Raw genomic sequence first — 14,515 nt, 5'->3', positions numbered from 1 at the left:
ATTTGACCCTTTGTTGAGCTAGGTTATGAGGTTTCAATTCATACTTGGAGTGTTTTTGTAAGAGTTAGAAGCTTCAAGTGAGTAAAGACTTGAAGAGATTGTGTAAGAGCTTATTGGAGCCGAAATCCTAGTGTAAGGATGTTGGAAGCTTGGTTGAAGCCTCAAGAATAGTGGAACCCTTACTCGATTAGGAGGTTAAGGAGAGTGGACGTGGGCAAGGGGTGTTAAACCACTATAAAATCTATGTTTTCTCTACTGTTATCTCCTTATATTTGTGCTTCTTTTGCTAGAATTTATCGTGTTTGAAAAAGATTTTTTAAAACACAATTCAACCCCCCCAACCCCCACATCCCTTCTTGGTTTTTTTCCTAATTAAGATTAGCCTTATTTTCTCAAATAGTTTATGTAACCCTAAACCCCTAAGGGAATTTCTATAAACTTTCTTGTAAACTTAAGTAACTTAAACCCATTTTAAGCTTGGGTCACTTAATTTAACCCATTGGGTCCTAATTAATTAGTCTTATTAGGCTTTAATTAATTACTAGATTAATCCAAAAACAAAAAATCATTCATAAGCTTTTATGCTACCTTTCGTATTTACATGTATATGAACAAAAAACCCAAATATCCCTTGAATAATGTGGCACCAAGGAATGTGAGCTTGAGCGAAGACTACTAAGACCTATTGGAAAATATTAGTGCCCTTAGAATCTAATCCTAAAGTTGACTCAACATCCCACTATAGAGAATAAACTTCACTTCAATATCCTATGATATTAAATTAAGATATAAAGCTCAAGTCCATGACCTACTAATGACTACATGCATGCTACTTATGAACTAGAATTTGTAATCTAATGAGGTAGATGTTATCAACCTCTCAAGATTATCTTTATCATCAATGAATCTCATATCCTCTTATTTTGTGATCAAGTTATACACTCTAACTCACCAAGAGCAAGTGTCAAATTCCATTACAAGAACTACTACAATCATAGATTAAATGATCACGTGTTCTTAAGATCACTCAAAGGGACACACTATCTCAAACTCATGAGATATCATGGTGCTTATCTTGAAAATACCAATTGCCATATACCTTAATTAATAGTAACCCAATCCATAGGGAATATATGATCACATTAGGGTCTCATCTTTAGGTCAAAACCACTAAAAACCTCAAAATAACTCAATATTCTCTCAAGATTGAGAGCTTATGTAGCATAATAGCTTGGTGAAGTCATGTTTACCTAATAACCAATGTCATAGATCACTATAGATCATATCCAATATGTAACCATACACACTAGATCATTCACCTCACCATGGAAAACCGATGTGTTGGTTCGCAAGTATACGAATCATTCAAGTAATATAATTGTACCTAAGTACGGATATCGAACCCACAAGGACTATGCTACTAATTACTAAAATTTATTATTTCTACTTCTATTTGATCAACCGAATATTTAAAGTTGTAGAAGAAAACAACTTAAACAATTAAAGAAAATAAATTCAAACTCTTATGATTTAAATGATCTAGGGATTTTGATTTCACTACAAACACTTTTCATGCAATTGATTGCTTGACCTAATTTCTATTATGCTTTATTTGGAGATTTAATTCCCTAAGCCAACCAATATTTTCTCGCAAAATATATCAGATTGCTCTTTAAATTACTAACCCAACATATCTCTATGTGAATTTAAGTCTAAAGGAGTAATTAAGATCTATGGAATTATTATAGATATAACTATTAATCTCTTAGAACATGGTAATGTATCTCTATATTCATTCATTCTAACATAATCTATTCTATGGATCTAATTTAGATTCTAACTCTCGTTATCAACCTAAATCATAAAATCAATCAAAACTTGGGCCCTTAAGAATTGAGAACATTAAGCGCAGAATAGATACACAAATAAATTTATGCAAAATAAAGAATTAATTTAAACCAATCAAAAACATAAATCGTGATTAAGCTACATCTCAGTCCTAGACAAAGGAAATTAGTTCATCTTAAAATAAAGAACAAACATCCTGAATTACAATCATAAAGAAAAGGGAAAAATAAACCAGAAAAATAGAAGGAAATCTGCAAATCCCCTTCTTGTTCTCCAAGCTCTCTCTTCTCTTAGGTCTTCAAGATCCTCCTTCTCCCAAGTCTCCAAGATCCCCAATTAAACCCTACTTTCGTCTATTTATAACCCCAGTATCGTAAATTGACGTCCCACCTAATTTGGATCTGAAAAAAATGAGATAAGGACGAATAATTTTCAAATTTTAAATATCGGGCCGCAACCCTCAGTGTCTCTCGCCGTGGTAGTTTTGTCTCGGGTCCCCAGGATTTTTGAAATTCCTTTGGACGCCATGGCGGACAAGCTCCTCCAGTCGCAATGGTTTTGTCTCGGGTCCCCAACTATGATTTTCCTTATGCATACGCCGCGGGGCTTAAGTCCTTCCCGCAGCGGCGTTTTCCTCTCGGGTGAGTTACGCAAATTGTCACGTAAGAGGCCGCTGAACTTCATATTTTTCTTCCAATTTTGCCTCATATTGCTCCATTTTCGTACTCTTGGCTATTTGAGACCTAAAACAATAAAAATAATAATTGTTGAGATAAAATTACTCTTAAACTAATGAAATATCAAGTTAAATCACAGATAATAAGTCGCTCTAAATCGACTTATCAAAAACTCATCCCAATGAACAAGATAAGTCATCCCTTTAATTAGAAGGTATTGCAATATAGCTTCAAATGGATTGTCTAAGTTAATGAACCTGTTGTAAACAAGTTATTAATTTGCAAGTAACCCATGACTTGGATCTTCTATGCAACTCCTGTTGGGATTGAGTCTTGAAAAGCATAACATGATGTAATAGATGGAGATTCATCTATAAATTTATTTATTTATTTTTCTTGGTTTCCCTTAATTATTTCATTTGTATTAATTGGTTATTTAAGCATACACATCCCACATCACTTACATTGTACATGACTTGGGTGCATTAGGAGTTACACAAAAGATTCAAGTCATAGGTTCCTTGTAGAGTGATGAGTTGTCCACAATTAGTCCATGGATTTGGGTTATCCATCTAAGACTATAGTACACTACCTCCTAATTAGGGAGATGGCTTGTTTTGGTCGTCGAGATGGTTTTCCTATAGTGAGTGCTCTAATACATGTGATGCGCATTAGATAGGACCTATGGTGAATCATGACGCAAGGCTATCAATTGTCATGATTCACTAAAATACTATACTGCATGGACTCTCAATCTTGAGAGAATATCGAGATTGTGCCAAAGTCAATAGAAGGCTTTAACCTATGAGTGAGACCCTAAAGCGATCATATAATCGTATGGATTGGGTCACTATTAATGGAGGTTGGTGGCAATAAGTATTCTCAATAAAGGCGTCATGATATCTCATGGATTGAGACAGTGTGTCACCTTAGGTGTTCCAAAGGACATGTGATTTAGAAGACTATGGTCATAACATTTCCTTCAATGGAAATTTGACATATGCTATTTAGAGCTAAAGTATGTTAATGGATCACATAATAAGTGGGATTTGTAACTCAAGGATTGAAGAGGTAATCTTGATAGGTGATAGCACTACCTTGTTAAATTACGAACACCAATTCATGGAGAGTCTACATGTAGTGAATAGTAGGTCATAGGCCCAAGCTTTGTCTCGTTACTATCGGTCACAATGGTCCCTACTCTGAGTTCATATACTATGATGGCTCAATTTATAAGGGTTGGATTGGCTCTTAATTCATTCTTGTGCACAAGGGCATTTTGGTTATTACATAAGGTTGTACAGGAAATGGTGAACAAGTTCTCTAGATTGGGCTAATTGATTAATTAGATGGCCTTGTATAATTAATTAATCAATTATGACTCATTTTGAGCTAAATTAAGTGACCCAATCCTTGATAGGTTCAAGTCACTTAAGCTTGGTAGGGGAATCCTATAAATAACTCCTTAGGGGCTAGGGTTTTTATAACCTTGAGAATGACTTTGTCTTCTACCTCTAGAGCAAGAAAGAGAAAGTGAGAGTCAAGATATCCTTCCTTCCAATGCTCACACTTTGAAGTGTCAAGATCATGGTTCGAGTCATCGGGCAAAAAATCTTGGGTGTACGAGACTTCCAAATTCATTATTCTTCATTTGTACTGAGTAGAATTGATTTGGGAACATCCAAATCAAAGGTAAAGTTCTCTAATGACTTTTCTCTTGATCCTAAAATGTTAAAAAATTTATTTTTGCTTCTATTGCATAGAATCTAGAGGCCTCGGGTAGTTTTGCTTGCACCTATACAATATAGGGTAAGAGAATGGAGAAATCCAGGGTTTTCAATAACTTCTAATACATCCAAGTCATGTACAATATAAATGATTCAAACCTAAATGTTCAACATACATAATGCATAAACAGGATAGTGAGTGGAAAACCGGAATGATAGAAGAAAAAACATATAATATTTTATTAATTTATTTTCATGACATTTGTTTATGAGAAATCATAAAATAATTTTCTATATAATATATGGCTATGAGAAATAATTTTACTTAATTTTCTTTATAACTTCTAGCTATGAATGGTACTTAGTATAATGGGAATTATAAAATTATTTATTTACTTTTTAGTTTATAGCCAAATGAAAGATACAACATAATTTAATAAGCATTTGAAAATTAATATGAAATGAAATATAATTTGATATTGTACCTTCTAAAACAACAATTTGATTCTGAAGGAGGTATTTTTGTGGTATGGGGTTTCTTGGGTTGTAGTTTTGGGAAAATTGGGTTTATGAAGTTGTAGAGACTTCTTATGGGAAAATTATTGTAGATGAGAAAATCCATGATTATATTGGGAAGAATATGGGATAATGATTAGGAAATAATTTTTATTTTAGATGGGTTTTTATTATTTTATATTATTTACCAATTATAATTAGTAATAAGTTAAAGTTAATTAAAATTAGCTCATTTAATTAAAAATATATTGTGATTATCTAGGAAATGATTTCTATGCCATATTTTCTTATTATTTAATATTATTTGGCAATGTTATTTAAAAATTATTTAAAATTAAGGATTTATTTCATTTTAAATATAAAATTAATTTATATATATATATATTGATTTTTTATAGTATGATATTACTATTATTTATAGACGTTTTGTTATATGACATTAATATTATTTACAAATTTTAAGTAATAATCATTTAAGTTTAAATATTAGCAATAGTTTATTTACACAGAAAATTATTTTTAATTTCTTCCTATATGTACTTTTATTATATAGTATTATAAAAAAAAAATCTAAGTTAATGAAATGATTTAAAGTGCGTTTGACAGTAATTTTAGAAAGTGTTTTTAATCTTTGTAATACTTGAAAATTCTTTCAAAAGTGTTAGAAAAGTTAAAAACATTTTTCTATATCACTATTAAAAGTACTTTAAATATAATAGGACATCTTAAGAATTTTCTTTTTGTTCTAATTTTGAGTTGATAGTGGTTAAGAAATGTATGGATGGAGCTATGCATATTGAGATGTTAAATAATGGATAAAAAGTGTTGATAGATAAATATTTGTCCTAACAAGAGCTTTGGTAGGTTGTGAATTGATGAATTTGACCTACAACATTAAACGGAAACAATAATATGTAGTGAGGTGAGTACATGTCTTATGATTGTTTAAACTTGAAATGGAAGAAGCAAGGGCAAGGTGGCTTGTTGATTTTGGTAATTTGTGCTGCCGTGATTCAAGAATATGGGATTGGGATAGGGCCCCAATGTAGTTGAGATATCCAACCACCTCACGTTTGCTCTCCCATTATTTATGCCTCCATGTGCATCCCAATCCAATCCTTTCAAAATGGGCCACAGAGAGGGACGCCATGTCTTCAATATTCAGGCTCTCTCTCTCTCTCTCTCTCTTCTCTATGATTACAATTTTCCATGAGTAAGCCCTACTAAACATGGTTTAATTAATTAATAAATTCATCAAAGTAGCATAATATTAATGATTAATATGAGTTATATATTCAATGCATCTCTTTCTTGAGAAAAATTCAAATGCATGTGCAACTGTGCATGCATGTAGATGGTGATGGGCAAAGAAATGAGGCCCCATTCTCCTAATGTGAAGCATGTTGGCATTGGAAACAGTACCATTTATTGCAAATGCTACCTTAATTCAATGCATGCTAAGCAACCGTTGGGTCTCGGCAGTTGGTAGTTTTTTCTGGTGAAGTCCGTTGGTCAAGGCATCAACGTCTCAATTATTGTCCCTGATATAACAATACCACATGCTTCCATCATCAATGGTCACATTCAAATTCCATCATCTCTCTCTCTTAGCATGCAACTTGCAGACATTTTGGTCTTGTCAGATTGGAAAATCAATCTACTCATTGTTTCTTATGGGCGTGATCATCCTTAAATGGACTACATTTGCAACATTGAAAGGAAAATATAGAAGAATATCAAATGTTTTGGACATTATTAGCCTTAGCCTACCTTCTAAATCATATATAATCAATAGCAAAAAAGAAGATTATTATTAAAAGGAAATTTGGAAGTACATATATTGATTGCAATTTATCGTATTGATTTGGATATCAATAATCTTGTGATGACAACATAAAGCAAGGGTTAAGCATGTGCCGCCATGTGGATGTACGCATGAAAAATAGCAGGCGATCGAACACTTGAAAATCTCATATAATATAATATGGTGGATCCCCCCACGTGTGGCTGCAGCAATTTGCAGCTTCCATCACGAATCACCACAAATTTCCTTTTATCCTCTTTTTTTTTTTCCCTTCACATAATCTCCTTCTATGCTTGGGATGATTTATTAATTCCTGCCATGCTCATTTCCTCTCTAAGATACAACATGATCATGGGATCTTTTGAATATCCCTCCCTGTATAGATGGCAATGGAATTAGGGTTTGTGCACCAAGATGCATAGTATTCTGTAAAATTATTTTCTATCTATCAACTTCTAAATTATCGTCCAACAGTCAATTTCTTAAAAAAGTTTAAATTTGTAAGATTTAGGCTTATTATGTATACTAAGTTTTTTAACACCCTTCTTCACATGTCATCTCATATTCACAAGATCTAATATTATGCTTTCTAAAAATATTAGCTTTGTATAAAACTGGTGTTTGTTCTATCGGTGGTGGTCAAGCCCTTATGCCTTTGGATAGAGAGAAAATCATCTGTTCTTTCCTTTCTTTTGGGTGGAAGGCTTGATGAACCAATCAATAGTTGATCACTCTTTTTACTATTCAGACCACTTAAAACTAAATAGCACTTAATGGTGTTAAATATTAAGTTATTTGTTTTTGTAATATCTTATTTCTATTAAACACAAAAAATAAAGAAAAACAAATATGTTACTTTTTCTATTTGAAAAAAAAAATCAAATATTTTAGTTTTTTCTATTCAACAAAAATTTATAATAAGTTATGAAAAAAAATATTTTAAAATCTAAAAACAAATTACTTTTAGTAAAAAAAAAAAAAAAAAAAACGAATACCCTTAAGTCTCTGTCCATCATGGTAGAATATTAAAAAGAGAAAAAGACAATGTCTACAACCATTGGATCAAATAATGTTCTTCGTCGGTTTTTCCGATTTTAATAAGGTCAAAGATACATATAAATGTTTAGAAGTGCTCATATTGATTTTAATTTTCTAGCTAACGGAAAAAACGAAAGTGCTAAGGTTCAATAATTTCAACAAATGCATCCAGTCTGCTTGGTTCTTAATATACAATTATCAACTTAATTATTGCCCATTAATTTATGAATTCTTTCCAATGAATCTCAATCTTTGTGCATATCATGTGACAACTGCAAGCAAAGATAACGACTCCCATTTAATTTCATCGAGATTCAGCCATGTTAGCACTTAGCACCATGATTAAAGAAACTACATAGACTAGTAACCATGTGAAACGGCTCATCTTTAATTAATTGAGATCTTCCCACATTAAGTGCCGCAAAATTTTATAACTACATTAAATGATTAGAGGATTCATTTTATCAACTGAGAGATCTTGGTTTTGTGTTATGATACATAGAAGTGGTTGAATCCCCATTTTTTTATTAAGGGTCAGGTAGGATTTGTTTACAAAAATCATGTAGTTTAAATATTAGGAATTGTTAATAATTATTTAGGTTTTTAATGTTATCTAGAGTCCTCTTTCAATTATAAATTAGAGTAATGGTCCAAATACGATTAATTTATTATAAATATAGGTTTGTTATTAGTTATTATATTGATTGATGAATTGGATGAAATAAAATATTATTTTAGTAAAAATTGTTATTAATACTCATAATTGTGGGTTCTAACATGCGGTATCCAAGTTAGGAGATTAAAGAAGATGTAAGGCAAGAAAACCGATGCTGGAATACTAAAAAATATGTAGAATATCAAGAAAGTTGTAATTTTTTTAATAAAATTATGGTTACAGATAATAACTCAATTCAACCATAATTTCCAAAATTCATAACTAAGAATTTAAATAACTAGTGCATTGGGATCGATGTAGGTCTTATTTAGATCTCTAGATTTACGAGATCTAATAATTAATGATTACAAAAAAGTGGTTGACTCGAAAAAATTTAAAGCACTATCAAAACAGCAAAAAGATTTATGAAAGAGATATTAGAAAGTACTCTATGCAAGATTCCAACTAGTACATGAATCCAAATATGAAAAAGTCTCAAAGAAATGAGATATTCTACAAAAATTATAGAAAAATGGTGATCGAAGAAAATGAAGTTGTTGACATTAATTAAGTGGTAAAATCAAAGTCTCTCCTCATAAATAACTTTGAATCAAGATTAGATTAGATTAATCAACTGCAAACTATTGTAAATCATATGTAATGGTGAGAAGTTTGATGATAAAAGAAAAGTAAATAAAGTCATTTAATCTCTAAAAGCAAAACTGAAATATGTTATTGCTACGATTGAAGAAGGAAATGATGTGTTCATTCTCATATTTGAAGAGCTTATGAGTTTGTTGTGTTCACATGAACAATGGTTGAATTAAAGAATCAACTCTATTAATTTGGAGTAGGCTTTGCAAAGTAAAAAATAAAGTTGTGAAGACAACAAGTTGGCAAAGGTCATGGTCATGACCTAGGTAAAGCAAGACACAACAATTCTACTAATAGAGATGGAGATCATGACAAAAACTCTTCTAGAGGGAAGAGCAACACTCTCAAATCTATAGACAAGTCATAGATATGATGTTTCAAATGTAAGAAGCATGACACTAAATGTCAAATAAAATTATAGAATGAACTAGTAGAGTAGGCAAACATTCCTAAGATGGATTAAAATTTGGAATTTAGTTTTACACTGTAATGTAACAACATCAATTGTAGAACATAAAAATGTGAGTACCTTGATGCAAGAGGTAGTAACCACATGTGTCATAAGAAAAACACTTTTCACAATTGGATGACTCAATTAGGAGAAGTTAATTTTAAAAATAAATCTAAAGTTCCAATCATTAACAAAGAGAATATTAAAATAATTTCTAAGGATGAACTTGATGTTACTATAATAGATATATTTTAGTTTCAAATCTTTCTTGGAATTTATTGAGCGTGGGATAATTAACAGAAAAGCAACATATTATTATTATATGTAATAGAATTTGATAAAAATAAATAAAAATAAAAATAAAAAAGATGATTGTTAAAGTGAAAATGAAAAAGAATATGATGTTTCTTATATTTCTTCAAGCAAAAATTTTATTTAGTTTGAAGGCAATAGTGGAAAATAGAACTTATTAGTATTGAAAAATAAGGATTATCAATATACCTCTGAAGAATGTCTCATTGAGAAAAAAACAACACAGGAATAATTTTCTAATTGAAAAATCAAGAAATGTTAAAACTAGAGGTGACAATTCTTGTTAGTGGATTGTGTTCATGTTATGTGAAAGTTTAGGGCAACCCAAACATGACAAGAATAATAACAGGGTTAAACATATAAACTCAAATATAATTGAATTATCAAACAAGTAACACGTTGCGTAACCATTTAATAATCAGGTCTTCCTATTAATAATCAAATTCAATTAAGTCATATATAAGTCTATATAATTATTCTCCTAACCTAACATGTTTGCTACTAATTGACCTATTTATTCAAAATTAAATTTAAAATGAATCACATATTGTTAAATATGGTTAAATATTTAATTTGGGTCAAATTTATGTTATACAAGTGATCCAAAAATAACTTATTTATTAAATAGGTTATTCAAATTAACATAAATTTGACCTGAGCATAATTATATTCAATCTAAATTCACGGAAAGCATGTTGTATTCAATTCATATTAGCTAATCGTATCAAATTTTGTTCATCCTAATTAAAACAATCTTTAATATTGGTTCATACAATGTATGTGACCATAGTAAGGTAAATTCTCTAAGTCACGATAAATATGTTTTGACCTTTATAGATGATTGTATAAAAAAAATTTAATTTATTTATTAAAAGAAAAGTTGGATTTTTAACAAGTTCGTAAAGGCTTATAGTAGAATATTTGCAAAAATAATTGTCAGAAACAATTTTTAAATATAATTTTATGATATTTTCCAAAATAAAAGTTTGTTTAAAAACTTATAATGTTCTTAACCAGTTTTATATGTTTCTAAAAATTTTTTATAAAATGAATTTTATCTGTAGTGCTACATTTTTAATTATTTTTCATATTTGTACAATTATTTTTAAAAATAGCCCCCATAGAACAAGAGAAAATAATTAAAAATAATTAAAATATGTTCTAAAAAAAATATCTTATTTTTAAAATAAGTTCTCAAAAAAAATGTTTACTATTCAAAAATTACCAAACATGTTTCAAGTCTAGAAAATATTTTTGTTTTTGAGAATAAAAAATTGTTTTTAAAAATAGTTCACAAATAAGGTCTAAAATTTTTATTGAAAAACAAGTACTTATAGTATTTAAACATTGAGATCTAATAGAGGAAGGGAATTCACCTCCAATAAATTTTATAAATATTACAAAAGTCAAGGTATTTGATAATAGTTGATAAATAGTCATTCGCCTTTGTAAAATGGTATACTTGAAATAAGAACCAAATAACTATGGAGATTTCAAGAAGCATGTTGAAAGCCAAGTGATCACTTCCAAAAAAAATTAGGCAAAAAGTCATGTAGTGTTCTTGTTGAACAAGAGTTCAACCAAATCAATTTTTGGAAGAACATCAAAGGAGTCTTGAAGTGGACATAAGCTACGTGCTTCTTTCTTACAAGTTTTTAGGTATATTAATTACATATTCTTGTTAGGATAAATCTCTTAAAAGCATGATATGATATAACAATAAATGGTTTTTATAAATATTTATATTACAATTTAGGTTTTCCATTCACTATCTTATCTATGCATTATGTATGTTGAGCATTCAAACATATATCACTTGCATTGTACATGACTTAGGGTGCATTAAAAGTTGCATGAAAAATCTAAGACATGAGTTCCTTACAAGTTAATGAGATGTTCACAATTGGTTCATAAACTTAGGGAATCCAATTGGGGTTATATCTCTTATTAGGAGGGAGGATCTATCTTAGTCATCGGGATGAATTTCTTATGTTGAATGCACAAATGTGTATGATTACACATTAAACAAGACCTATGGTGAGTTATGATATTAACAAGTAGTCATGACTTCACTAATCTACTATGTTGCATAAGCTCTCAACCTTGAGAAAATATTGAGCTAGTGCTTATATCTTCAGGGTTTTGATCAACTAGTGAGACCCTAAGATAGTCATATATTCCTTTGAATTAGGTCATTATGGATTAGGTCACTAGTGATTACGATAGGTTGCAATACATATTCTCAAGACAAATATCATGATATCTCATAGATTTAAGATAGTATGTCCCCTTAGGTGATCCTAAGGACATATGATTCTAAAAAATGTGACCATAGTAATTCCTTTAGTGGAATTTGATACATGCTCTTCGTGAGCTAGAGTGAGTGGTCAATTTATTACAAAATAGAAGGGTCTAAGACTCAAGGATGGTAAAAATGATCTTGAGAGGTTGATGCAAACACTGGTTCATGGGAAGCTTGAATGTGGTTGTTAGTAGGGCATAGGCTTGAGCTTTTATATCTCGATTTAATATCATAGGATATTAGGGCACAATTGGCTATATATAGTGAAATGTTAAGTCAACTTCATAATTGGATTTTAAAAGAGCTAGTATTTTCTTGTCAATGGTTCCCACTCAAGCTTATCTTTCTTGATTACACATTATTTAAGGGATATTTGGGTTCTTTATTCATATGTATGCATAATGACACTTTAATAAATACGTAAGGATGCACAAGAGCTTATAAATGACCTTTTTAGATTGGGTTAATTAATTAATTGATGCCTAATAGGAATTAATTAGAAACCAGTGAGTTGTATTAAGTAACTTAAACTTAAGATGGACTTAAGTCTCTTAAGCCCACAAGGAAGTCTTTATAAACCTTCTTAGAGGTTTAGGTTTAGACACTTCATTCATAAGTTCCTCTAAAGAGAGAGAGGTCTAGCCACCATTCCAAGAGAGAATTCCACCATTCTCAAGTGCTAAGATCCAAGAGAAAGCCATCAAGTGAAAAATCACAAGGTTTCTAGATTCGCATTATTTATTATTATTATTATTAGAACTTATCTAGAACATCTAGATTATAGTTAATATTTTTTAGAGCACATAGATCTAAAGTTTTGTTTTTAACGTTTCCATTGCTTTGATTTAGTATCCTTAGGATTGTAGATGCATTCACCCCATTGATTCAAGGCTTTGAATGGATAATTGTAGATATTCCAACAACTCTTTTACACCAAAAGAGTGTAGAAACAAGTTTGATAATAATTAAAAGCAAGAATTGTATTTTTGGTGGCTATAAAGATGCAACTAAGTGTTACAAACTATATAATCCACAATCAATTTCCTTGATTGTGAGTAGAGATGTTCAATTTAATCAATAAAGAAGAATAATACATGGGAGCAAACCACTTTACCAAGTAGAAAACAAAAACTATTGGTATTAAATGAGTTTATATGACAAAGTATACACTTGATGGTAAAGTTAACCAAGTAAGATTAGTGGAAAAAGACTACAAACAGAAGTCAGGTATTGATTATTTTAAAGTTTTTGCACCAATTCCCAAACTATACATCTTTCATATGATAATTATACTTGCACCTCAAAAAAATGTGGAAATTTTATCAAACAAATATTAAGTCAGTCTTTCTTAATTGTATACTTGTAAAAAAAAAATTGTTGAATAACCGACTAGGATATATCAAGAAAGGGCAAAAGAAACAAGTTTATAAACTCAAAAAGACATTGTATAAGTTAATACAAGCAATACTTGCTTGGTACATGTAGATTGATATCTATTTATTGCATCATGGTTTTCATTAGGTCAAATTCTTATGTTAACTTAATTGTTGTATGTCTCGTGGATGATTTAATTTTTATAGGAAACTATTAGTAGATATTTGAAGATTTTATGTAAGAAGTGATGTTATAATTTGATATGACATATTTGGGATTAATGTTCTATTTTCTTGGAATCGAAATCCAACAAACATATGATAATATCTTCATCTTGTAAAAGAAGTATAACATAGACATTTTAAAACAATTCAAGATGGAATTATCAACAATAATTTGCACTCTATTGTAAAGTAATTAAAGATAAAAATAAAAAATAAATAAATAAATAAAAATAAATATATAAAAAGCTATTGGAGAATTAGTAAATCTCACATAATTCAAAGGTAAAGTAGTAATTCTTTGTTGAACTTCTATTAGACCAAATATTATTTATGGAGTGGGAGTTATCAATCAATTTATGAAAAAAAAAATTCATAAAAGTCACACTTGAAAGCAACAAAACTTATTTTAAGGTATATAAATAATACTTGCGATCATAGAATTTTATACTCCTACTCAAGTAACCTTAGAATAGGAACAATCTCACGATCATTAAAGAAGTAATAAGTTATGATATTATTGACTATGGAAGTTAAATACATGACAACAACTTCCGTAACATGTTAACCAATTTAGCTTCATAGACTGCTTAGTGAGTTGAAGCATGAATAAAAAACACCCTATAATGATTTAATGTGATAATACGTTTGGTATCATAATGACTTTATAGCAACAAAAAATAGATAAGAATGAAGTTTCAAAATACTAGGGAACTAATAAAAAAAATGATAAAATCAAGTTTAAATTTTGTAGATTAAAAAATCAAGTTGTCATTTTTACAAAACCATTAAAGAAGAATATGTTCGGAGATTAAAAATAATACTTGATATGATTAATTTTAAAACTTGTTTCAAAGGAAGTTGTTGAAAAAGTTAATCTGAGTTAAAGTCAAATTAGAAGAATTTTAAAAAATTTACAAATATTAGAAATTATTA

Source organism: Vitis vinifera, chromosome 19 (genome assembly GCF_030704535.1).
Source record: "Vitis vinifera cultivar Pinot Noir 40024 chromosome 19, ASM3070453v1".
Taxonomy (NCBI): Eukaryota; Viridiplantae; Streptophyta; class Magnoliopsida; order Vitales; family Vitaceae; genus Vitis; species Vitis vinifera.
Note: the sequence above shows the minus strand (reverse complement) of the source record.